Source organism: Equus caballus, chromosome 17 (genome assembly GCF_041296265.1).
Source record: "Equus caballus isolate H_3958 breed thoroughbred chromosome 17, TB-T2T, whole genome shotgun sequence".
NCBI classification, from domain to species: Eukaryota; Metazoa; Chordata; class Mammalia; order Perissodactyla; family Equidae; genus Equus; species Equus caballus.
In genome coordinates, this window is record NC_091700.1 from 47,315,216 (window position 1) to 47,342,756 (window position 27,541).

The window sequence follows — 27,541 nt, forward strand, 5'->3', positions numbered from 1 at the left end:
GAAAAATTAATATGGCCTGTTTCTACTAATCACAAATTTCGTTTTGTATTTCTTTGATATACTTTCTTTGATGTGGGAGAAAAGACTAAATCTCTTTTAAAGGAAGAAAAATGTGAGTGAGTGTGTTGAACGTGTGTACAATCTCAAGAATTTAGTAAGCCGCACAAGATGGGGAAAGCTAATATTCTGTGTTTGGGGCCGCTTTGCTTCTTAGAGGAATTTAATTACAGCTGGGTGGCTTTCTAGGCATGTAAGATATTCTTATCCTAAGACTGTAGAACATTTTGCAACTATCTTGTTTGATTTACTAGGCTACTGAGAGACGAGTTAGAGAAAACACCAACTAGACTTTTCTAGAAGCAGGAGCCAAAGAGCCCAAGTACTGCAGCTTCCTCGTTGTTCCCTGTGTTCTTCTTGTGCGAAAGAATTTTGTTTTCCCCAGATGGCTTCAGTGGTCATTGCAGAGCTGGGAAACTTGATCCTTCAGTAGCCAGGAGGGGAGAGCTCTCAAAATTTCTTGCTTCTGCCAGCTGGAGAGGAAAGGACTGAATACACCAGCGAAGCTTCACTTCCCCCATCTGTTTACACATTTATAGCATTGAAGCCAGGAATGTGCTCTAATGTGTACACCTTTCTTTATGCACCAGGAGAGTCCTCGAAAACCTGTGTTTAATTCACATTTTCATAGATCCATAGAAGATTTCCCACTGATTTAAATGATAATTTCAGAGGTATTTTGTGGGAAATTTGGATTGATCTCCAATTGGCAGTGGCTTTAACTTTCTGTCCTCCAGGCTTTCTGTCCAGAAATTAATGATACGTAAATGAACACAAGGGTTTAGAAACCTTTGGTAAATTCTATTATAAAGTGAGTAACCATTCCTTATTTCATATACAACCATTTGTTTATGCCACAAGCATCTTTGGAGCTCCTACTCATCACTAGATACCTGGGGCAGAAAATAAGTAAGACTTGATGTCTGCAGTTAGGGGGTTTATAGTGTCCTGTGGGAGATGGGAGTAAATCTGTGGGTATAGCTCAGTGTAACTAGTGCCATGAGGCCAATGTACTCTGGACCCTGAGGGTCAAGAATGGGGGCATCTAATTCATCCTGGACATCCAGGGATACTTTCCAGGTTTTGTCAGATGAGGGGGAATTAGCCATGTGAAGAAAGGGGTAGGGGCGTACAGGGCATGTTAGCAGAGAGAACAGAGCACAGGGTATGGAGTAGGAGCACATCTTGGAGGAGCTCTAAGCTGTTTCGTAAAGCTCAAATCATAGGTGCCTGTGAGCAGTGTCTCCCAGCACTTCCCTTGGAGACTGTAAATCTTATTTGAAGCTGCAGGTCTAGCATGGTGTGGTGATTGACACATGGACTCGAGCCAGGAAGCCTAAGATCGCATCTTGTGTGTGATTGATTTGGAGCAAGTCCCTTTAGCCTCTTTGTTCTTAAGCTTCCTCGTCTATAACATGGGCATTATAATAATCTTATCTACATAAGGTTCTGGTGGGAATTTAATCAAGTAACAGGGCCTAGCGTGTAGTAAATACTATATAAGTATTTGTTAAATAAAAAAACGTGAGACCAGGAGGGTCAGGGCAGAGGCTTGTTCATAAAAGACTCTAAAACAAGGAATAAAAAAATCCCCAGAAATGTTCCTAATGAAAAGCTGACTAACCTTCCGAAGTTTAGAGATAGAAGAAAAGACTTAGAGTAGCGGTTCTCTAACTGTCCTGTGAATAAGCATTACCAAGGGATCTTGTTAAGAGGCAAATTCTTGGCCCCACCCTCAGAGAATCTAATTCATAGCTCTTGGCTGGGATCCAGGAATATGCATTTTAAAAATTACCCATAGCGATTTTCACACAGACGGTCCTCAAGTCTTTTTGAGATATTGCCTGAACCTTTGTGCTTTTGGAGCACGTGACCCATAGGGACTCATAAGACTTGTGTTCTGGTCCCAGCTTTGCCACTCCCTGGTTGTGTAACCTTGGACAAGTCGATAATGCTGTGAACATCCATTTATTTGTCTGGGAATAATATCATTGTACTACTGTGAAGATGAAATGAGACGTGTATCTGAAAGGCACCAGTGAACTGACCATGGTTAAGTGGTCTTGTTATTGGAACTGAGGGTGCCTCAGCCCACAGTTGAGCAGATATGAAGCCTCAATCCTGATGGCAAGCCTATTTTAAGATTGAGGAAATGGAGGGTGGTTGAAGCTGGACCTCTAGCCACTTTTCTCCGTAGAATCCACCTCTCTCTTCAGTGGCATCTGGATTGATTATCCAGCTAATATTCCAGTGCTCAGCAGACACAGATAAAGGGAGTTGCTACTTTGTAAGATAAACAGCACCATTATTAGACAGCTCTGCTTTTAGAAAGTTCTACAGATTAAGCCAAAATAAGCCTGCCAGTAGATTTCACCATATCATTTTAGTCAACTGAGTGTGGAAGGGTTAATTAGAACAGGCTTTTTGGATTGACTGGGGCCAGAATCCAGGACTTGAGTGGGAAGAGCACAGAGGACGGTTGGCTGGCTGATGGGGCTGGCTAAGCGTCATGCATTGTTCCCTCCCAGCTGTTTAAGTTAATACTCCCTCTCAACCAATGTTTGGCTACAACTGCAAATTCACAGGCCTAAGTGAACAGAGAAGAGAGGATTTAGAAAAAAATAAAGGATTTTATAATTTATTAAGATAAAAATATGTTTCGTGCTAGATATAAATGTTTTCCTGAAATATAGTTGCTTCTGGTTTAGGAATTTAGCAGCTACCCATAGGGACTTACTGTGATGGAATAAAATATTTGGACTAAAAACAAAAAAAACTCTCGATTGGAAATTTAGGATATATATAACTGGTTTGAATTGTATTTTATTCTACTTTAATTTTAATAGAATCCAACAAGAAAAAGAGCTGAAATCCAAAATTGCCTCCTTGTCTCTAGAGGTGAATATGAAGTGGATATTATTGCTCTACTTAACCCACAAGGATGAAAACTAATTATTACTGCTCCTCTCACTGCCTAAGAGAGAAACAGAGGCACATACAAATGTGTGTATAAATGTGTCTGAGTGTAAACAAGCTTTGCAATAATATACGTATTTCATAAAGACTTCGAGTTTCCTCTGAAAACATGTAATTGCTTATATAATAAATTAGTTAAAAATTGTAGTGTTGATCTTTATTTTTGTTTGAAAACTATTGTTTTTCAAACTATATGATTAACTGCTAAGGGAGAACTTTTACTTGAAGGTAAAGGAGTACTTGTGATTTTTCTCCCTTTTTATTTATTGATTTTAAATGTATTCATGACTTTTGTGTTATTTTTTCTCATTATAATAAGTCTCATAAAGGAAATGTAAATCACAGATGGCTATGTGGTCATAACGCTTGACCTGTTATTTAGAAAGCTCTCCAAAATTTCCTAGTGCAGTAGATGGATGTTTGGTTGTGTTTAGTTATAGGCGACTCACTGGGTTGCAAGGAGACATTTGTGTTAAGAATAATAGAATAATACTTTTGTTTATTACTACTTCAGAGTGTATCATTAGAATTATCCTGTCCAGTAATTTATTAAAGTGATAAATGATCAGAGAAGAGGGATCAAGGGCAAAGAATGAATCTTAGAAAATTAGAAATAGTCCCGACCTGTGCCCAGCTCTCCAGTCTTATTTCTCGCCACTTCTCTCCTTGTTCTCTACACATCAGCCTTACCTTCTTTGAATTTTTTGAATGTTTCACACTCTCCCTTCCATAGTCATTTAATTGTGCTGTTCCTCTGGCCCCATCTCCCTTCATTTTTTTTTTTTTGACCCAGTACTACTAATTCATAAGGCCTTGGGAAAAATGCTATTTCTTCCAGGAATCCTTTATGACTTTGCTTTCTACTCCCCGTCTAGCATGCTATTCTTCCTTTATCTTATCACCTAGCACAAATTATGATTATTTTTCCTTTCACTACGAGTCTTCCCAGCTATGCTATAAACTCCATGACAGCAGGGACTCTATTTGTTCATCGTTATATCTCTGGCAATCAGCATGATGCCTGACACATCTTAGGTACTTGACTAATACTTGTTAGAAAAATGGATAGATGGATGGATGACTAGATGGATGCATGGATGGGTAAATGGACAGATGGATGGAAGAATATAACGTTCATAAAGAAGGGCAGATGTTGGCCTCATGGGGCAGGATCTTACTAATATCAATTTGAGCCAGGAAATTTGTACCTTTTAGGTTCTCAATAATGAGTACACATTGATTCACTAATTTACTGACTTACATTTTTGCCATGCCTAAATGCAAGTGATAGGCAGCAAGTAAAATATGAACATCAAAATATGAAAGCTGATAATATCACAGTTATTTCCTTGGCCAAAAATGGAGGGGAAAAAAACCACGTTGGTTTTGGAAGCTCTCTGAAAGTGTATTTCTAACATTTAATTTTGTTTTGTAAATGGTTTTCTTTATTATGTGGTATGTTAGACATCTCTAGAATAGTGCTGGCAAGTCTTTAAGTCAATTCTATGCTTATTGGCAAAGTGTTTTAAAATATTTTGGTAAACTTTGGAGCTGTGTGCCATTCGGCAGCTCCCATGACATTTCCATGTCAGTGTGCTGCCTTCTTATTGCAGTTTGTTCACTCATCACTGGAGTGCTTCTTGCCAGCTTTTGTTCTCAGGATGGAAGATGTTTGAAGTTTTGGATGAAAATATGCAAAGTGGTACGAGAGCCTCACACAGTGTTGTGTAATTAGAAATGTATAGTACAGTCGGAAGGAAAGCAAGTTAGAATTGGCTTTCTGGACTCTGTTACTATGGGAGGATTTTTGTGTAGCTGTTTGTAAGGGTTTAAGTCTCAACAACCATTTTTAGACCTATTAGTAATGGAAAAGCTCAACCTAATCTTACAAAAGTATGTATGAATATTATTTATTTATATATTTATTTTTATAATTATATATTTTTATATATAATTATAATATCATATATAGGATATATATTTATATATAATTATAATATCATAGATATATGTACACACACGTACTTCTGAGCTTTACACTGGGGTATAGGCGTGGTCACCTATGGAAAGGAAATTTCTGGTGCTCTCTTGGATCTCTTCGAAGGAACCTGCAAGGTTATTACAGTTCGAGGCAGCAGCTGCTGGTGACAGTTTTTCCCCTACAAGGAGGTGAAATGTTGCAGACCAATGGTCTAACATTTCCCAAAGCACTATGAAAGAACACATAAGAATCAAGCATATCACTTTATTCTTTATTTGGAGGATTTTAAAATTCTTTGGCTAACTACTTTTTTTTCCACTCCCGGAAGAACCCCTTGACCTAATTTAGTAAGTTCTAACTGGAAGATCTTGCTCATCACACAGAGTAGGGTTCAGAAGTGGTGTGTTGTTTTCTTTTGGGTTTTTCCTTTTGAAGTCTCTAGAAAAATTCAGGTCAATCTGAAATGTTTGCATTGAAGTAAACTGACATCTGAGTTTCAATAGTAACGGAGCAAAGAGTCAATATAAATATAGCTGCACAAACTCTATCATCTGTACGATAATCATGAATTAAGCTCTTCTGAATGAAACTGCTATCTGAAAGTATGTTAGCTCACCAACACTAAGATGTTCCTAAAGCAAGTCTCAATAAAAATGAAAATTGCTTTACGTTTAAAGCCGCTTGTCGTGTCCCAGTCACTTTAAAAGGCCTTCATGAAAGAGAAAACACATTTAGCAGTGTGCTTTGAAAAACATGCAAAGAGCGGATAGAGACCCTGAAGCTGCTTCAGTGATTAAACGTCCCAGCTAATATCCATATTTTATCCAAAACTTAGAACTTACTGAGCTGTAACTCCACTGGGCTCTTTAAGGAGATAAATATGTACAAGAATAGTGCATCAAGTTGAAACTTCAGAGGCATTCAGGAATATAAAACCTTTCCTTAAACTTGTATGGCATTAGTTAAAAAAAAAAAAAAGAGAAGTCACAGTATGGACGTTACTGAATTTCCTTATATTTTTTCTGCTTCCCTGTAGTCATAGGAGTAGCAGCATCACCACTAGCAACAGCACCCATTTAATTCTCACAGCGACCCTGTAAGTTAGGCGCTATTATCTCCCAGTTTACAGATGAGCAAGCCAAGTATAAAGAGGTTAAATAACTTGCTCAAGGTCACACAGCCAGAAAGTCAGTTGTAAAGGCAGAATTTGAACACAGACAGTCTGGTTCCAGAGTTCATACTTTGAACAGCTGTACTGTGCTGCGTCTCACCTGCAGGCGAGTCTAATTCTATAGCCTAGTATTAGAATTCAAAATGCAGGGAATGGCTTTGTCAGAGCCCTTAGGAACTGACCCCAACAGGGGACTGGGTTATGGGAATAACAACAATGATAACTAACATCTTAGAATGTTTTAGAACTTGTAAAGAACTGTCACCTGTACTTGCTCCTTTGCTCTTTGCAACAAAATTAGAAGTTTGTTATTTATTTATAAAACTTATTGTTCTGGATGATGGGATACAGTAGTAAATGGGACAATGTCCTTCCTCTCATGGAGGGTCTCATAGTAATTGTAATGTCAGTAACAACCATTGCTACATGTGAATGCATCCGATACAGCAGTGCTGGCTGGCAGGGCAACAAAATCTTGTCCTTTCCTGATTCTAGAAGGCTTGTGAAAGTTCACATGACATGATTTGGAGGCTGCTTAAGCTCTAATCTCATTCACAGCAAAGGGAATCCTATAGCTTTTATAGGTTATTTACCTTTTTTGGGTTGTTATTCTATTGCAAAAACATTTTGATGACTTCCCTCTTCTAGTTAATATCTGTCTATCTATATACAGAGAAACTCTTTTCATAATGACTTCTAACAGAGATCTGAAGCCTATTACTACTCGTGAAGCTTTCTGAGCCCTAATTTTTGCTAAAAAGGGATAGTTACATGTAGGACTATCCAACCCTGAGAACATACGTCTGGAAACTTAGCAGCAGCTGGAAATTCTCATTCAAGATGGGGGGAAAAGCCTGTAGTTTTTCTTCTCTATGAAAAGCAAGCCAGCATTCATTTTTAAAGCTCTCACAAGATGGGAAGTATTTAAAATCTGCAGTTGAATTTCAGATGTTTGCATATATCGAATGACATTGGAAAAACTCTTCATTTGAAATGTTTAAACACGGAGCCAAGGAAATTTGAAGATGAATGAGAATACCATCCACAGACTCTACAATCTTTCTTATTTTGACATTTGTCTCTTTTTAAGGTTTTCCACTTCATTTTTACTTTTTCCAAATCTGTATCACAGAGTAGTTAGTATTAATTCAAATTCATACCACATCAGGTCCATCCCAATTTCAAGTGACATAAATTCCATGGTGTCCTACCATGTCTAAAGTCATTTGAGCTATATCATGTTTGATGGTGGACGTATTATGTCTTCGAAATGAAAGTTGAGGATGTGACTCACACACTCTGGTTCTGATGGGCTGTTTGTCATCTTGCTCATTGGAAATCACAGAGGGAATAAATGACAGACTCAGGATATTTCAAGATGGCTCCAATTTAAGCAGTCTTCCATTGCTGTATTAGTGAGCTGAAGAGAACAATGTGCCCCCTTCTCTGAGACATGTTAGGTCCCATCATGGAGAGTCATGAAGGACAGGCATTTACTCACCTCATATATTTTTCACAAATTTTTTAAACACAGGTTTTTATTTCTTTAACACCTAAGATCCCTGAAGTAGGCTACATTGTCATGTATTCTAAAATGTTTCTGTGATATTGCCTGCCACGGGATAGGATTTGTAGAAGATATTTCTATTTCAGACTTTAAAATGTATTTATTTCTGAAATACCAACAAGACCTTATTTAAATGCTGAGGGATACACTATGAAGCATAGTCTAGTTGGATGATTTCCAGATAGGTTTTTAAAAATAAACATTTCACATTTATTTTTATCAATAAAATGCATATATATGCTTTTAAAAATTGAAAAAGACAGTAGGCTTATATTGAAAAGCTATAGTCCTGGATCTTACCCCTAGACTTATTGCAGAGAGAAAAGCTTATATTCTTTGTCTATTTCTGTGCTTATACTTTTGTTAGTGCCGTTATAGCTCTAAATATATTTGTAATATTGACTGAGTCAAGTATGTGTGTGTGTGTATATTTGTGTATATAATCATCTTTTTTTGATTTGTCAAATTTAGATATTATCTGTTGACTTATTATTAAGGATTTAGCTTATTTGTACCATTACCTCACCACTCCCAATACACTCCCATTTTTAGTTCTTGTCCTTTAAATATGTGCCTTTAAATAATATACTTAGTCCTGTGTTTCTATCTTCTTAATTATTGACAGTATTTAAGGATTTATTACTTTGTAGGATGAGAATATTACCCTTTTCATATCTTCTTCTCCCTTTAATACTTTACAGTTTCTTTCGCTTGTGCTTTTAATTTTACAATATTAAGGTTGATATCATTTATGTTCTATTTTTAACCATATTAAGACTTTAGTGTTTTGTCTGTAGATTCATTCTAAAGGTTCAAAACGAATAAAAAATTATGACTATGTAAGTATCACTCACTGCTGATCAAAGTAGTATACAGTGATTACATTGCCTTATTTTGTATAGCTTTCTGTTTTTCCTGGAGTTGCTTTTATTTATTTATTTATTTTCAAATTTAATTTAATTAATTAATTTATTTTTAATTGCAGCAACATTGGATTATAACATTATATAGCTTTCAGATGTACATCATAATATATTTCAAATTCTGTGTAGATTACATCATGTTCATCACCCAAAAACTAATTATAGTCCATCCCCTCACATGTGAGCCTAATCACCCCTTTTACACTCCCCCCACTTTCCCCCATGGTAACCACCAATCCATTCTCCATTGCTATATGTTTGTTTGTCATTGTTTTTATCTTCTACTTATGAGTGAGATCATACGATATTTAACTTTCTCCCTCTGACTTATTTTACTCAGCATAATACCCTCAAGGACCATCCATGTTGTCACAAATGCCTGGATTTCATCATTTCTTATGGCTGAGTAGTATTCCATTGTGTATAAATACCACATCTTCTTTATCCATTCGTCCCTTGATGGGTACATAGGTTGCTTCCAAGTCTTGGCTATTGTGCATAATACTGCAGTGAACATAGGGGTGCAGGTATCTTTATGCCTTTGCATTTTCAAGTTCTTTGGATAAACACCCAGCAGTGGGATGGCTGGATCATATGGTAGATCTATTCTTAATTTTCTGAGGATACTCCATACTGCTTTCCATAGTGGCTGCACCAGTTTGCACTCCCACCAGCAGTGTACGAGGGTTCCCATCTCTCCACATCCTCTCCAGCATTTGTTGTTTCCTGTCTTGTTAATTATAGCCATTCTGACCGGAGTGAGGTGATACCTCATTGTAGTTTTGATTTGCATTTTCCTGATAGCTAATGATGTTGAGCATCTTTTCATATGCCTGTTGGCCATCTATGTATCTTCTTTGGAGAAATCTCTGTTTAGATCTTTTGCCCATTTTTTAATTGGGTTGTTGGTTTTTTTGTTGCTGAACTGTATGAGTTCTTTGTATATTTTGGATATTAACCCCTTATCTGATAGATGGTTTGCAAATATCTTCTCCCAATTGTTAGTTTGTCTTTTCATTTTGTTGATGGTTTCCTTTGCTGTGCAGAAGCTTTTTATTTTGATGTAGTCCCATTTGTTCATTTTTTCTTTTGTTTCTCTTTGCCAGGTCAGACATGGGACTTCAAAATATGCTACTAAGACCGATATTAAAGAGTGTACTGCCTATGTTTTCTTCTAGAAGTTTCATGGTTTCAGGTCTTACATCCAAGTCTTTAATCCATTTTGAGTTGATTTTTGTGCATGGTGTAAGGGAATGGTCTACTTTCATTCTTTTGCATGTGGCTGTCCACTTTTCCCAGCACCGTTTATTGAAGAGACTCTCCTTTCTCCATCGTATGCTCTTGGCTCCCTTGTTGAATATTAGCTGTCCATAAATGTGTGGGTTTATTTCTGGGTTCTCAATTCTGTTCCATTGATCTGTGTGTCTGTTTTTGTGCCAGTACCATGCTGTTTTGGTTACTACGGTTTTGTAGTATATTTTGCAATCAGAGAGTGTGATAACCTCCAGCTTTGTTCTTTTTTCTCAGGAATCCTTTGGCTATTTGGGGTTTTTGTTGTTCCATATAAATTTTAGGATTCTTTGTTCTATTTCTGTGAAAAATGTTGTTGGAACTTTAATAGGGACTGTGTTGAATCTATAGATTGCTTTAGGAAGTATGGACATTTTAATGATGTTAATTCTTCCAATCCAAGAGCACGGAATATCTTTCCATTTCTTTGTGTCTTTGATTTTTTTCAACGATGTTTTATAGTTTTCAGTGTACAGATCTTTCACCTCTTTGGTTAAGTTTATTCCTAGGTATTTTATTCTTTTTGTTACTATTGTAAATGGGACTGTATTCTTATTTTCTCTTTCTGCTACTTTGTTGTTAGTGTATAGAAACGCAACCGATTTTGGTATGTTGATTTTGTATCCCGTGACTTGACTGTATTCCTTTATTGTTTCTTAAAGTTTTTTAGTGGATTCTTTAGGATTTTCTAGATATAAAATCATGTTGTCTGCAAAGAGTGACAGTTTCACTTCTTCTTTTCCAGTGTGGATCCCTTTTATTTCTTTTTCTTGCCTGATTGCTATGGCTAGGACTTCCAATACTGTGTTAAATAAAAGTTGTGACGGGGCATCCTTGTCTGGTTCCTGTTCCTAAAGGGATAGCTTTCAGTTTTTCTCCATTGAGAATGATATTTGCTGTGGGTTTGTCATATATGGCCATTATTATGTTGAGGTATTTTCCTTCTATACCCATTTTATTTAGAGTTTTTATCATAAATGGATGCTGTATCTTGTCAAATGCTTCCTCTGCATCTATTGAAATGATCATGTGATTTTTATTCTTCATTTTGTTAATGTGGTGTATCACGTTGATAGATTTGCAGATGTTGAACCATCCCTGCATCCCTGGAATGAAACCTACTTGATCATGTTGTATGATCTTTTTAATGTATTGTTGTATTCTATTTGCTAGTATTTTGTTGAGGATTTTTGCAGCGATGTTCATCAGTGATACTGGCCTATAATTTTCTTTTTTTGTATTATCCTTGTCTGGTTTCGGTATCAGGATAATGTTGGCTTCATAGAATAAGTTAGGAAGCCTCCTCTCCTCTTCAATTTTTTGGAAGAGTTTGAGAAGGAAAGATATTAAGTCTTCTTTGAATGTTTGGTAGAATTCACCAGGGAAACCATCTGGTCCTGAACTTTTATTTTTTGGGAGGTTTTTGATTGCTGTTTTGATCTCCTTACTGGTGATCGGTCTATTCAAATTTTCTACTTCTTGGTCCAGTTTTGGAAGGTTGTATGTTTCTAAGAATTTATCCATTTCTTCTAGATTATCCAATTTGTTGGCGTATAGCTTTTCATAGTATTCTCTTATTATCTTTTGTATTTCTGAGGTGTCTGTTGTAATCTCTCCTCTTTCATTTCTGATTTTATTATTTGTGCCTTCTCTTTTTTTTGGTGAGTCTAACTAAGGGTTTGTCAATTTTGTTTATCTTTTCAAAGAACTAGCTCTTGGTTTCATTAATTTTTTCTATAGTTTTTTTAGTCTCTGTTTCATTTATTTCTGCTCTGATTTTTATTATTTCCTTCCTTCTGCTGATTTTGGGCTTGCTTTGTTTTCTTTTTCTGGTACCTTTAGATACGCTTTTAGATTGTCTATTTGGGATTTTTATTCTGTGTTGAGGTAGGCCTGAATTGCTATAAACTTCCCTCTTAGAACTGCTTTTGCTGTATCCCACAGATTCTGGCATGTTGTATTTTCATTTTCATTTGTCTCCAGGAATTTTTTGATTTCTTCATTGACCCAATCATTGTTCAGTAGCATTTTGTTTAATCTCCACATTTTTGTGGCTTTTCTGGTTTTCTTCCTGTAGTTGATTTCCATTTTCATACCTTTGTGGTCAGAAAAGATGCATGGTATTATTTCGATCTTCTTAAATTTATTGAGACTTGTTTTGTGTCCTAATATGTGAACAATCCTGGAGAATGTCCCATGTGCATTTGAAAAGAATGTGTATTCTGTGGTTTTTGGATGGAATGTTGTGTATATATCTACTAAGTCCATCTGGTCTAATGTGTCCTTTAAGGCCAGTGTTTCCTTATTGATCTTCTGTTTGGATGATCTATCCATTGGTGTAAGTGGAGTGTTAAAGTCCCTCACTATTATTGTATTACTGTCTATTTTTCCTTTTACGTCTGTTAATAATTGCTTTATATATTTAGGTGCTCCTATGTTGGATGCATGGATATTTACAAGTGTTATATTTTCTTGTTGGATTGTTCCCTTTATCATTATGTAGTGCCTGTCTTTGTCTCTTGTTACAGTTTTTGTTTTAAAGTCTATTTTGTCTGATATAAGTATTGCTACCCCTGCTTTCTTTTCTTTGCCATTTGCATGGAATATCTTTTTCCATCCTTTCACTTTCAGCTTGTGAGTGTCTTTAGGTCTGAAGTGTGTCTCTTGTATGTAGCAGCATATACATGGGTCTTGTTGTTTTATCCAATTGGCCACCCTAGGCATTTGATTGGAGCATTTAGTCCAATGACGTTTAAAGTAGCTATTGATAAATATGTATTTATTGACATTTTGTTAATTTTTTTTTCTGGGTGATTTAGTAGTTCTTCTCTGTTCTTGCCTTTTTCTCTTGCTCTCTTCCCTTGTGGTTTGTTTCCTGGAGTTTCTAATTGCTTTTATTTTTCTTTGCATAGTCTTCCTTTATGGCATCCTAAAGTGATTTTAGCTTCTCAGAAGGTAGAATGAAATCTTTGGAATTCCCCCTTTTCCTGAATACCTCCTTCTGTCCTAGGCTGGAACAACTGCCTTCCAGGCATCTTCTCTTGCATTGATCTTCTCTGAATCTATGTCTTTCTCTTCCTCAGTTTAATTTCATGTACTGCTAAAGCATATCTTCAGGAATGCTCCTAAAAGGGCATGTAAGACGTACATATTCTGAATTTCTTCATATGTGAAAATGTATTGATTAATGTTTTGGCTAGATCAAGAATTATAGGTTAAAAATAATTTTCTCTGGGGACTTGAGAGACATTGCTCTATTTTTTAAGCATCCGGTATAGCTAATAAGAAATATGATTCTTGTTCCTTTGAACGTTACTTTAGAAACTTATTTTTAGGATCTCTTACTAAAACATGGGGTTATGGTTCTTTTCTTGATGAGCTCTTTCATTCTGAAAACTTGTGACCTTTAGTTGTGGGAATTTCTTTTAAATTATTTCTTTGATAATTCCCTCTCCTCTGCTTTCCTTCTATGGAATTCTCTTTAGAAGTTTTAGTTGTTGGGCTTTCTGGTTGGGTTTTGTACATCTTTTCACTTGTCTTTTCCATTTCTCTCTCATTTATTTGTTTAACTTTTTCGGAGACTTATTCAAAGCTATTTTATTGCCGTATATGGATTAAAAAAATTTTTTTTACTATTATACTTTTAATTTTCTAATACCGTTCCTTATTCTCTGGTTGTTCCTTTTTTGTAGAATCCTGTTCTTATTTTTTAGAGTTTTTAAAGTTCTCTTCTGCTTTGCAAATTATTCAGGTTTCCTCAAGGGTGACTTGTGTTTATTTGTTTGCTTACTGTAGATATTTTCCTGTATCTTTCCAGCTTTCTTCAAATGTCTGTCAATAGTTGTTATCCAAATATATTTAAGAATGGAAATTTGAGGGCCGGCTCCGTGGCCAAGTGGTTAAGTTCGTGCGCTCCGCCGCGGCGGCCCAGGGTTCGGATCCTGGGTGTGGACATGGCACCGCTCATCAGGCCACGTTGAGGCAGCATCCCACATCCCACAACTAGAAAGACCTGCAACTAAGATATACAACTATGTACAGGGCAGGGTTGGGGAAATAAAAGCAGAAAAAAAAAAAGAATGGAAATTTGACTGGGAACTCTGTATCATCAGAGATTGTAGCCTGGCATCCTGCTTTTTAGGGTGTTTGTTGAAAATCTGGTTGTTTCCCTTCAGGATTCTCCATTTCTGCGTTCTCTTGATCATCCTCCATTCTGATGTGTATCCAGGTTGTAGCTTTGTCTGTCTTCTGTTCAATTCCATCATGTAGAATTTTTCTAGAATGTTTCATCTGTTACTATTTTTTCTTTGGTTTTGCAGATTTATAACCTTTTGGCTTCTTGACTTTAATATTAATGGGAACCTGGAAAGGCCTGGGATAAACTGATGTGATCAGTTTGGCATCTTGAGCTGGAAACATCTACAACCAGTATAAATCTCATATCTTTTTACAGTTGCTTGAGAAGTTAGAGTGGGAAAAAAATTTGGTGCTACCTCACCAAAACATAGCTATAAATTTCTTTGATTTATTTGTTTCCTAAGAGAGTCAGTATTATCTCTGTGACTTTTGAAGTGAAAGTAGTTATGGATATTGACCTTTATTATTTACTTCTCTAGTAGTACCCTGTGTCTTCTTGGAAATAGTTGTGGAAATAATAATGTTGCTAATAAATTGCTCTTGTTTAGCCCATTTCATAAAATTTATGTGTAATTATAAAACCAAACTACCCTAGACTATATTTCACAAAAGGGAGCATAAGTTCAGTCATTAATGTAAACACAAGGAGCACAGTTTCCTGGTGAATCAAAACATAAATGTATGGAATGATACAATAGGTTTTTTAAAAATTAAAAAAAAAACTTTTTATTTTGAAATAATTTTAGATTTATCAAAGAGTTACAACGACAATACAGAGAGTTCCTGATACCCTTCACCCGGCTTCCCCTAATGGTACCTGTGGTACCATGGTTACCTAACTATGGTACATTTAACAAAACTACAAAGTAAACATCGATACAGTACAATTAACTGTACTCCATACTTGATACAGACTTCACCAGCTTCAATTCTGTCCTTATTCTGTTCTACGATCCAATCTAGGATCCAAGGATCATGTCCCTTAGTCTCCTGCAATCTGTGACGTTTCACAATTTTTCCTTGTCTTTCATGACCTTGACAGTTTTAAGAGTACTAGTCCCATATTTTATAAAATATTCCTCACTTTTTTTTGGATGTTTTGTCATGGTTAGATGAGGGTTTGGATTCTAGGGAAGAATACCACTTCCCCACCACTAGGGAAGGAGTCCCCTTTGCATCATGTCAAAGGTATATAATATAAATATGACTTTTACTGGGGATGTGAACCTTGAACACCTGATTAAGGTGGTATCTGCCAGGTTTCTTCACAGTTGCTATTTTCTCTTTCCATGTTATATTTATTTCAAACAAGTAACTAAGTGTAGCGTACAGTTAAGTGGAGAGAAATTAAGTTACATCTCCTGGATGGAAGAATATCAAAGAATTTTGGACATATGTTAAAACTACCACAGTAATTAATATTTTAGGAAGGCTGCTTTGAGACTATTTAACTGATTCTTCTTAAAGATTTTGCCCACTAAAATTAGGATTCATCGTTGGATCTGGCCTGTAGCAGTTACTACTGAGTGTTCTAATTATTTTCTGTTTTCCTCCTTTCTTCTACATTTTCTCTTTGGAATTCTGTGAAGAAGACTTGTCTCTTCTCTCCTATTTGTTGATTTCTTCAGTCATTTATTTATATCATTATGGACTCATGGATATTTACTTTATTCTTTGGGTTATGTGGCCTAATACTATCATCATTTGTTTCGTTTCTTCACTGGTCCCAGATTTGGCCATTGGGAGCCCTTTCAGTTGGCTCTGCTGTCTTTTGACATGCCCAATGTTAGTTTTTTTTATTATCATTATTTTTAACAATTCCATGCTTCCTGGTACTATAAGATGCTCCAAGCTCATCCACAGTAGATCTTTAAATTAACCCACAAAGTGGACAAATCAATAATCTGATAAATATTTATATAAAGTTAAATGACTATGCTAGATGCCATGGGGAACAATGAAGTTTAAGATATAACTTCTGCCTCCAAGTGTCCTATAATCTATTTTCAGAGACAAAGTAAACTAATGAAAGACACTGAAAAATACAAGGCAGTATGAGATTAAATTAGTAAGGGCTGGAGAAGCTCACAGAAGAGGAAAAAAATAGCATTTAGCTGAATATATCAAGAAAGGAGACCCAGAGAGATGGATATAGTTTAGTCAAATGAAGTGAAAAGGAAAAGACATGAGTACAAAAGAAGTTAGTTGGGAATTGCTCATTGTTTGTTTGTCTGTTTGTTTTTGGTTATATGAAGACATTGCTGCTGAGGCTTTATCACTTACACATTATAAGGTGTGAGAAGCAGTAAGAGACAAAGTCATCTTAGGTGAAATGGACAAATGTCTTGTTTAGTAAGATACAATCTATTAAAACTGATAGAAGAAGAAATGGAAAATAGGAATAACTCTGTATTTGATAGATTAGTTGAATTTATAATTAAAAGCCTTCCCACAAGGAAAACCCCAGATCAAGATGGTATCACTAGTGAATTCCTTCAAACATTTAGGGAAGAAATAATACTAATCTTAAACAAATGCAGAAAATAGAACACTTCCCAAGTCATTTTTGAGCTCTGCATAACTTTAATACCAAGTCCGGATAAGGACACTGTAAAAAGTACATATGGATGTCCCTCATTACCATAGACACAAAAATATTTGACCTACAATTAGGAATAGAATGCATTGATATATAAAAAGCATGATACTTCTTGGCCAAATTGAATTTATTCCAGGTCTGCAAATATGCTTTAACATTCAAAAATCAGTCCACGTTAATGGAATAAAGGATAAAAATCATACGATTATCTCGATAGACCCAGAAACAGCATTTGACAAAATTCAACACCTAATCATGATAAAAACTCTCAGAAAAGCTAGAAATAAAAGGAATCTTACTTAATCTGATAAAAGACATCAATGAAAAACCCACAACAAACAATCTTGAAGCAACAAATGCTTTCCTCCTAAATAAGGAAGAAGGCATGGGTGTCTATTCTCACTAATTCTATTTAACATTGTACTGGAGGTCTTAGCCAATGCAATCGGATTGATTAGTAAAAGAAATTTTTAATGGCTAGCAGATTGGAAGAGAAGAAGTAATTAAACTGTCTCTATTTGAAAATGGCATGACTGTGTATCTAGAAATTCCTAAGAAATCTAAAAAGATCTATTTGAACTTAGCAAAAATCTATTGAATTTGGCAAAGCCTCAGGATACAAGGTCAATATAAAATATCAATTCTATTTCTATACACCAAGAAATAATTCGAAAATAAAATTAAAAACTATCACTTAGGGGCCGGCCCGGTGGCATGGCGGTTAAGTTCACGTGTCCTGCTTCTCGGAGGCCCAGGGTTCGCCGGTTCAGATCCCGGGTGCAGACATAGCACTGCTTGGCACACCGTGCTGTGGTAGATGTCCCACATATAAAGTAGAGGAAGATGGGCACGGATGTTAGCTCAGGGCCAGGCTTCCTCAGCAAAAAGAGGAGGACTGGCAGTAGTTACCTCAGGGCTAATTTTCCTCAAAAAAAAAAAAAAAAACTAAACTAAAAAACAAAAAAAAAGTCACTTATAATAGTTTCAAAACCATAAGATAATAATGTGTTTAAATACAGAAGTACAAGACTTGTACACTGAAAATTATAAACATTTCTTTTTTTTCATTGAATATAGTTGACATATAATATTATTTGAGTTTCAGGTGTACAACATAGTGATTTGACATTTATACACATTACAGAATGATCACCATGATAAGTCTAGTAACCATCTGTATAAAGCATTTCCAGTAAAAATTAAAGAAGACCTAAATAAATGGAGTGATAGACTGTGTTCTGGAATGGAAGACTCAGTATTGTTAAGATGTTAGTTTTTCCCAAAATAGCATATGGATTGAACATAGTCCCAAAAGGTTTTGTTCTTTTGTTTTTGTTTGGTAGAAATTGACAAGTTAGTTCTAAAATTTATGTGGAGATACAAGGACTTATAAGAATCAAAAATTTTTTCCTCTTTTTTTAATTGAATCAAACATAATTCTTTGAAAAAAGAATTCTTTGTTGAGTCAAAAAAATATTGTTTGAAATAAGAATGATAATGTTGGGGAACTCTCACTCCCTGATTTCAAGACTTAGTATGAAAGCATCAAAAATTAAGAAAATATAATATTAGATAAGGATAGACAGATCAATGGAACAGGATTGATTGTCAGGAAATAAACAATTGTATAGTTAATTGATTTTCAGCAAAGTCACCAAAGCAATTTAGTAGGATAAAGGAAAAGCTCATTGACCAGTGGTGCTGGAGTAATTCACTAACGGTATTGAAACAAAATGAAACTTAATGCCTACCTCACACAAAAATTAATTCAAGACATATCACAGACCTTCACATAAAGGCAAAAATTGTAAAGTTTCTAGAAAAAAATGTAGGAGAATATCTTAGAAAGATGGCACCTATTTCTTAGGATACCAAAAGTGCTAACACTAGAAAAAAAAAATCGATAAATTGAACACTAAAATGAAAAACTCCTGTTTATTAACAAACATTGTTAATAGAAAAGCCATAGACTGGGAAAATAATTTGAAATACATATATATGACAAAGGAATTGAACCCAGAATATATAAAGAACCTTTACAACTCAGTTTAAAAAGACAAAGAACACCCCTTCCCCAATGGGTGAATTGCTTGAACAGAACCTTTGCAAAAGAAGGTGTCAGAATGTCCAGTAAACATTTGCAGATGTAATAATGACATCATTAATCATAAGGGAATTATAAATTTAAGTTCCACTCCACACCCACTAGAATAGTTAACAATAAAAGTACTGATGACACCAAATGTTGGTGAGGACGTGGGAATACGGGAACTCTCATATAGTGCTGGTGAGGATGTGAAACAGTACAGCCATTTTTGGAAAACTGGTGATTCTTTTGAAACCTAAACATGCCCCAGCCATCTCACACCTAGTTATTTACTTCAGCAAAATGCAAGCATGTAGCCATAGAAAGCCTTGTATAAGAATATTCATAATAGCTTTGTTTATAATGGCCAAAAACTGGATCAACCTAAATGTCTGTCAACAGGAAAATGGATAATAAATTATGGTGTTTTCATACAATGGAATACGACCCATACAATGGAATCCTCCTCATTTATACAATGGAACAATGCTCATGAATTAATAGGTTTAGCAACAAGAATAAATCATAATCATTATGTTGAGCAAAGGAAGCCATATAAAAAAGATACGTACTATATATCTGAAGTTCAAGTACAGGCAGAGCCATCTTTGGTGATAAAAATAAGAACTCCCCTTTGGAAGGGGCTTGAATGGAAAGAAACTTTCTGGAGTGATGGAGATGCTTTTTATCTTGACTAGTATGTCGGTTACTTGGGAGTATACATTTGACAAAGCTCACTGAATTGTATACTTAAGATCTGTGTATTTTGCTCTATGTAAATTATATCCTAGTTGAAAAAAATAAAAGACATAGTCTTTGGTATTCTGTACTGATCTTTGGGGAAAGACTTATCAAGCCTTGGGTTTTTAGAATTTGTAAACATAGGAAGGAATGTGAAATTTCTCAAACTCAGCAAAGCTCAAAGCAAAGTTCACAACTGCCTTCCACTCCCTAGGCATGCAGATACATGCCAGTTCCCCTCTTGAATTTCCACATTCTGACAGTGTTCTTACAATTTTCCCCAAACCCAGGCTCAAAATATTCTTATGATCTTTGACTGCTTCTTTTCTTTCATCATGAATCCCATCTAATTGATGGAATTCTTCTGTTCTCTGCATTTTTCTTCTATCTAGCCCTTCCTTTGTATTTCTCTGCTCTCTAACTCACTCCCTTCACAATAGTCCTCTCCATTTTTTTTTCTTATTCTGAACACTGATGCCACATTCATCTTCAAAAACACACTCCTAGTCAAAATCAATCTGATACAGAAACACATGCAATAGCTCTAAGCCAGTCTGCAAAATTTCAGGTTTGTAATCCTGGAATTCACACTCTAGTCTTATTCTCCAACTCCATAAAATCTCCACCCCCGTCTCCAGATGTGTCACGATTTGCCTCCTCTCTACTTCTTGGCTCACTATTGAAGGGATATACATGTTATCTTACAGTTTTCACATTTATTTGTAGCTGTTTTGAAGGTACCTGTAATTGTAGACAGTAAGAAGTTAGTTGGGAGTTTCTCCATTGTTTGTTTGGTTTGGGTTCTATGAAGACACTGCTGCTGAGGATTTATCACTTACTTATGTTTTTATTTAATAATATGCATTGAGCACCTGCCATATACCAGGCACAGTACTGGGAGCTGTAGATTTGGTTGCAAACGTGATAGACATAGTCCCTGACTTGACAGAGCTTGAAGGCTCTGATTAGAGAAGAATTTAAAAAGTAATTATAGTTCAGTGTGCTAAGTGCTGTGAAGGAGGAGTAGTCTCGTGTTAGTTATACGTTGCTGCTCAGCAAATTACCCTGAAACTTAGCAGGTTCTTCAGAGAAATAGAACCAATATTTATACACATACACACACATATATACATATATATGTATAATATACACATCTATATCTCTATCTTTACCTATCTGTTTATCGAGAGGGAGAGAGATTTATTTTAAGGAATTAGCTCTTGCGATTATGGAAGCTGGCAAGTCCAAAATCTTCAGGGCAGGCCAGCAGGGTGGAGATCCAGGGAAGATTAGGTTTCAGCTCAAGTCCAAAGGCACTCTGCAGGCAGTTTTCCCTTTTTCTTGGGAGACCTCAGTCTGTTTTCTTTTAAGTCCCTCAAATAATAGGATGAGGCCCACCAATGTTATGGCGGGTAATCTGTCTTGCTCAGTGTCTACTGATTTCAATGTTCATTTCATCTGAAAAATACCCTCACAGCAACATCCAGACTGGTATTCAACCAAATGTCTGGGTACCGTGGCCTAGCCTAGTTGACACATGAAATAAACCATCATAGTTAGGAGTCTGGGCATGGCTTAGGGGGCTCCTCCAGCTCAGAGTCTCTCATGAGGCTTCAGGCAAGGTGTTGTCCAGGCTCAGTCATTGCAACTGCAGCAGGATCTGCAGTCACCCTCTCCACTGGGGCAGGATTCGTTTCCAAACTCACTCAGCGGTTGTTGGCAGGATTCAGTTCCTCACAGGTTGATAGACCGAGGGCCTCAGTTTCTTGCTGGCTATTGGCTGGAAATTTCTCTCAGTGCCTTGCCAAGTGGCCCTCTCCACTGGTCAGTTCACAACACGGCAGCTGATGTCATGAGAATCAGAGGGAAAGAGAGATGTCATTTCCCATCACTTTTGCCATATTCTGTTCATTAGAAGTCACTAGGTCCAGCCCACATTCAAGGCGAGGAGGCAGAGAGGAATACACAAGGTATGAATACTAGTATAGAGTCAAGCAAGAGAATCACTGGAATGTTCCTTCTAGTTTAAAATATTCTAATTCTACAATGAAAACTAGAGAAGGGATGAAATAGGAAGATTCATGTAAGGAGGTGAGGCTTCTAGTGTGTTGTGCAAGATGTATTTCATCTGGAGCCAAGAACAGCAAGCTGGAGGCAGGGGATTTTCCCACATGTGAACATCCCTTGGGTTAGGGAGGAAGAGTGGAGGGGGTGAGACAGCAGAAGTTCTTAACAAGTGGTATACATCTGAATCACCTGTGGAGCATTTTAAAAATGCATATGAGGGGGCCGGCCCTGTGGCCCAGTGGTTGAGTTCACGTGCTCCACTGCAGGCGGCCCAGTGTGGTTCGGGTCCTGGGCGTGGACCTGGCACCACTCATCAAGCCACGCTGGGGCAGCGTCCCACATGCCACAGCTAGAAGGACCCACAGCTAAGAATATACAACTATGTACTGGGGGGCTTTGGGGAGAAAAAGGAAAAAAATAAAATCTTTAAAAAAAATGCATATGAGAAGGGATTGTCCCATGGTGTAGTGGTTAAGTCTGACACACTCTGCTTCCATGGCTTGGGTTTGTGGGTTTGGATCCTGGGCATGGATCTGCACCACTGGTTAGCCATGCTGTGGGGGCAGCCCACATACAAAATAGGCGCAGATTGGCACAGATGTTAGCTTAGGGCGAATCTGCCTCAGTGATTATGACGTATCCCTAGGTGAGATTCACTATAATATAATGAGCAGACCATTTCTATTTGACCCAAGGGTTTGTGTCAGAAATAGTCTGTTTTAAGGTTAGAGAGGGTGGTGGAAACAGGTATTCCCAATGAGGAACTTAGATCTGCTCCTTAAGAAAATAGGGAGCCATTGCAGGTTCTTGAGTAGTGGATGTACATAATTAGAGTTGTATTTTACAAATTATTTCATTTGTGCGTTCATTCATTTTTATTCAAATATTTGTCACCACCATAGGACAGTTAGAGAGGATGACAGAAGTTTTGATTATTTTCAGGATGAGCTACAAGAAGGAAAACTGGCTAGAAACTTAGGTAGTAAAAAAATGTGATGTCATGAGTTGGATGAATGTGGGGAGGAGTTGAGAGGATTTCATAATTCAGTGGAAGGGATGAAGAAGGGTGAGAAGAAAGCAATGACACCAGGTCTTTCGCTGATTCACTGTCCTCATGCAGACCTCTCAAGGCTGGGAGGCAGGGAGGGAGGCTGTGGGAGAATTCAAGCCATTGTGTGCTTTTAGCTCTTCTGTTTAGTACAATATTGCATGGATCTGGCAAGGACAAAGTAATGTGACTCAGTAAGCCCTTGAAAAAGGGATTTATTCAGAGGGACTATATTTTAAATCCATAAATGATGAGATTCTTGCCAAGCTTCTTTTGAATTAAATAAGGCCCAGAATATGGAGGGAACAGGAATGTTCATTAAACTGATAAGGCAACATTTCCAAATGAATAATACAAAATCAAATAGAGTCTTTGTTTTCGTTGCTTCTAGAGAATCAAAGCCACAATCATTTTGTGGCTCTGTGCTTTTACCAATATAGTACATATTTTTATTATATTTCCCAGAATAAAAGGGTATATAGTTTCTCGGCACAGTGACAGACATGTTTTCTTGAACAATACCCAGTAAAGGTCACATTGGAGATTTGAGTCACAAGCCCTGTGATTTAAATTTGAGGCTAAGTTTAAAAATGGTGTGTCTAGAGCTTGCCAAGTTCCATTAAAAGCCATGGTGTCATTTTGGATTACGGTTGAATAGAACAGGATCCAGTGGGATGTTGTCTCTTTCTTAGCAGCAATACAGAGATTTTCTTCCTTGTATCATTCCCTGGCTATGTTGTTATGGTAGATATCTACTTTCACACCAAATCCTGGAAAATAATGTCTAATTTCATGCATCTATTTTTTTTCCCTAAAATAGCTCGTTTTCTGGCTTTTCAGTTATCATCAGTGGCTTTCTATAAAAGCCTGATCATTTGTGCATGTCCAGTTATGGATGATCTTGAGTTCTACCTTCCTCACTGAAGCCTTCTTGAGTCCTCTCATCTTCCACACAGAGGATCTCCAAATTTCCAAAGCTTCGGAGCACTTGTTGCCTCACTGATGTCATCATGCTCTGTTATATAACAATGCTACTACTTCTGCCTAACATTTTGATGAGTTCTTACTATGTGCCACTCATTGTGCCGAGCACTTTATATGGGTTATCTTACTTAGTGCTCACAACAACTTGCCTGGGAAGTATCTCATTTCTGCATTTTGTAGATGAGGAAGCTGAGGTTAAAGAGTTTAAGTACCTTGCCCCAGGTCATACAGCTAGTAAGCGATGAAGCAGGAACACCCCCAGGCAGTCTGGTCCAGACCCCATTCTTTCAAATTCTTATTAGTACCACCTTCTTACAATTTTTGACATCCTAGTTGTCTCCCCCTCAAGGCAATAAAGTGCTTGAGGGAAGACTATCTTATTTCAGTATTCCTGGAATTATCCGACTTACTGATTGACTCTTAAGTATGCAATAAATAGTGGCTGAGTGAATACTCGAAAATTGCCATTGAGATTTTATGGGAAATGGGGTGTACAATTTTGGACATATGCTTTTAAGGGGCGTGAAGAAAACAGAATGCTAGTATATGAGGTTTTAGGAAGAGTTTCTATTTATTTTGTATTCCTGTCATTTGGGGTTGATTCTATGGTTCAAATAATTTCTCCCCCTTCTTTGTCAAGTTCCTCCTCTTTGTTTTATGCAAAGATGGACCGGCTCTGTTTGGCTCTCTTCTTTTTTCTTTTTTTTCCCCATGTAATAATTGCAGTCCTCAGTCCTGCAGAACTCTGAAAATGCTACCAATAGTTTTTCGCTTCTCCTTTATTCATGACTTAAGCTATGGTTGCCAAGAATAAAATAAAATAGGGGCTGCCTTGTGGCTGAGTGGCTAAGTTCACGTGCTCCGCTTTGGCGGCCCAGGGATTCACCAGTTTGGATCCTGAGTGCCGACATGGCACCCCTTGTCAGGCCATGCTGGGGCGGCATCCCACATGGCACAACCAGAAGGACGTACAAGTAGAATATACGACTATGTACCAGGGAGCTTTGGGGAGAAGAAGAAGGGGGACAAAAAAGATTGGCAACAGATGTTAGCCGAGGTGCCAATCTTTAAAAAATTAAATAACTTGTTAAATATTTATTTATTTTATTTATGTGTGACCTTCCTGCTCCATCCTTCTCTAGCCTTTCAGAGGAGCGTCTCAAGTGCAGTGTGGCTATGAGCTACAAGTTCCAAGACTCAAACAGAAGTCTGTGGCATTAAAAGCATGAACTTACAGGGGAATTTTGAAGTGTTTAGTTGGTGGGCGGTGATCCTGAAACGCTGTCAAAGTGGTTGCTGGGACAGCTGGTGGAGGTCAGCTGTGGGGCTCTCTGTGTTGGCACTGGAACGACCCCAAACATGTAGGTATTTAACTAAAACTGAGAGGAGAAATCTGGATGGAGCCCTGCCAAGCCCTGCTCAGTCACCCTCAGCTGTTAAGATGGACACAGCCGTGAAGAGATACTGTAGTGTCACTCGGAGAAATCCACAGATGTGGGCTCCATTCCTAATTGCATCAGGGAAACCCTTAGGGAAAGATGATGTTCTTTTTCACCGGGACAGCAAGGGAACTGTGGGTCACGCGGGGATCAGAGAAAGTTGAGACATTTGAGCTGCTATCCTTGATGTAGTACAGCACACAGACCTGCCCCATAACACAAGGGGACTACTGGGCTTCCAGTGAGTTCTCTCTCTTTGCATAAGGAAGAAAGGTGAGAGAAAATTTGCATGGCTTAAAGCTAAGCGTCTGTGTTGCTTTGGGGTCCTGACCATTCAAGACAATTTTTGATATAAAACTAAAGCAAGTTAGGAAAGAAAATTTCTTATTTAATTTAGCAATATTTGAATTAGGTTAGTATATTGCAGCATTATCTATTCTCTTGTCAATCCTGTTTGTGGAATATTTTTCTAAAACACACAGGCCACAGAGTGAAATGGGGGTAAGAGCCAGCCCTGAGGCCTTTGGGCTTCGGTAGACCAGGTCCTAAGTCTGGCCTCAGGAGTCTGTGCTTTAGTTTTCTCATCTGCAAAATGGGGCCAGTGCTCTCCAAATGCAGGGCCGTCATTCAGATTAGAGAGCCCATGTCTATGAAGCCCCTTGCACGGTGCCTCGCAGCTGGGGGTCGCTCAGGAAATGCGAGGGTTGCTGCCTTCCTGCTCATACTCTGTCCACAGTTCCTCAGTCTTGCTAAAATAGTCTGTTTAGATAAAGGGGAAAGCAGAGTGTGCTTAGTTATAAAATATTCCTGACCTTTAGAAATTTCTAAACGCAGTGCTGAAAGGTGACTGTCCCACCCTGCCATTTATGAGTAAGAAGATTTAGGGGTACAAAATTAACAGAAATGAATACCATTACTTTAATAATACCAGTAGGTGCAAATACAGCACTTTCTGACCACAGTGTCTGGGACTGGCAGTAGTGGTACTTGGGGCACTTCCTAATGGTGTGCTTTCCTTTCCTTCCAGAAGCATCTGGCATGTCAAAGCCGCACTGTCTTCCATGGGACTTCCTTTGTAAACAGCTTCTATTTAAAATATTTTTGTGAATACGTTGTTTCAGTCAAGTCCCCAAAGAACACATTTGTCTTCTGATCTTCTGGAGGTCTTAAGGTTTGTGTTAATTTTTCCATTTTTCTCACTGAAGATGTTATTAATTTTGAGGGACATTTTAAAAAAGGATAAATAGTCATACTCTATTGTAATAAAAACTCTGGAAGTAGATTATGCACAGGTTATAATCCTTTGATTTCATTGGGAGATAGCTATAAATGAAAAGAAATTTGATATGCTACTTCTCATACTTATTATCGTATGCTCTGTGGGATGTTACAAGGGTATTAGAAATAAATATCCCCACATTGGCTTAAAACAAATTTTATTTCTGTGTTCGTAAATTCTAACTGAATAGATTCAGTAAATTTATATTGAGTGTTCACATATATCAGATTTTGTTAAGTACTTTCAGTTAGTTAAGACCTTGTGTATAAATTATATTTTGAAACACTGAAAATCAAAACTGCATTTGTCAGTATCAACTAGTATTATCATTGTGACATTTCTCAAATTATAAAGTCTCAGTGGCCAGAATGTTTTCATTTACTTCTACCCAGGGGTACTCACCCTATGATTTATAATGATAGAACAGGGTTGTTGTTGTTTTTTAATGTGTGTATATTAACTGCTTGAAAAATTACTAACAATATTGTTGCTTACTTGAGGAAAAAGCTTGCTAGCAAAGCAGGCATTTTATTTTGGAAGTATGTGTTTCTCTGTTGAGATAGTACCAAGCGAAACACTTTTATTTTGAAAGTACTTTCTGACAAAGACCTATCCAAGGGCTAAATTCAATCCATGCATCTTTCATAGATGGAAAAATAAACCAGAGAGAGGATAAAGCTTGGTGTATTGAGTGGACAAAAACTAAATGAAGAGCAAGGGAGAAGGAACACAGCGCTTTCCCTAGCAGGACACATCTTTTTCCACAGGCATTTATTTCATTTGGTTGGACTTTTATTCTGTCCACGGTGACAGATGTTTTCGCCCCTAATAGCCCTTTACTATGGCTTTTTTTTTTTCTTTCTTTTATTTCTCCTGAGAAATCAAAGTAGATTTCTCTGCAGTGCTGGGCTAGATTCCAGTTTTCCCACTGCACCCTTTGTTGTTTGGCCTCATGACTGACTCACTTTGAAGTGCCAGGCATGTGGTGTATATGGGGGGAGAGGATGAATGGGAGGTTGTGCCTCCATCTTCAGCTCTCCAGTCTGTCAATTTGGCAGGATGTTGTAGTGTGTAGAAACCTAATAAGTGTCTCCATAGAAACAGAAGTGATGGAAAGGACTTGAGAAGTTACCTGAATGTTCCTCCCTAGTCTACAAGCAAGATCTCTCTTGAACTGACTGAAATCAATGAGAATC

General features: G+C 37.2%; 1 protein-coding gene across 32 annotated transcripts in view; it reads left to right on the top strand.

Moving 5' to 3' along the window:
- Positions 1-27,541, top strand: part of ENOX1 (ecto-NOX disulfide-thiol exchanger 1) — a 536,733-nt gene that overhangs the window by 252,982 nt on the left and 256,210 nt on the right. For 25 of the 32 annotated variants that reach the window (XM_070239807.1, XM_023621635.2, XM_070239811.1 and 22 more), the window contains one exon: positions 26,094-26,237. The exons of 3 other annotated variants lie outside the window; for them this stretch is intronic. The gene's annotated coding sequence lies outside the window, so the exon portion shown is untranslated. The remainder of the gene's footprint in view (positions 1-26,093; positions 26,238-27,541) is intronic. 4 more of the 32 variants (XM_070239795.1, XM_070239809.1, XM_070239802.1 and 1 more) reach the window with 1 other exon arrangement.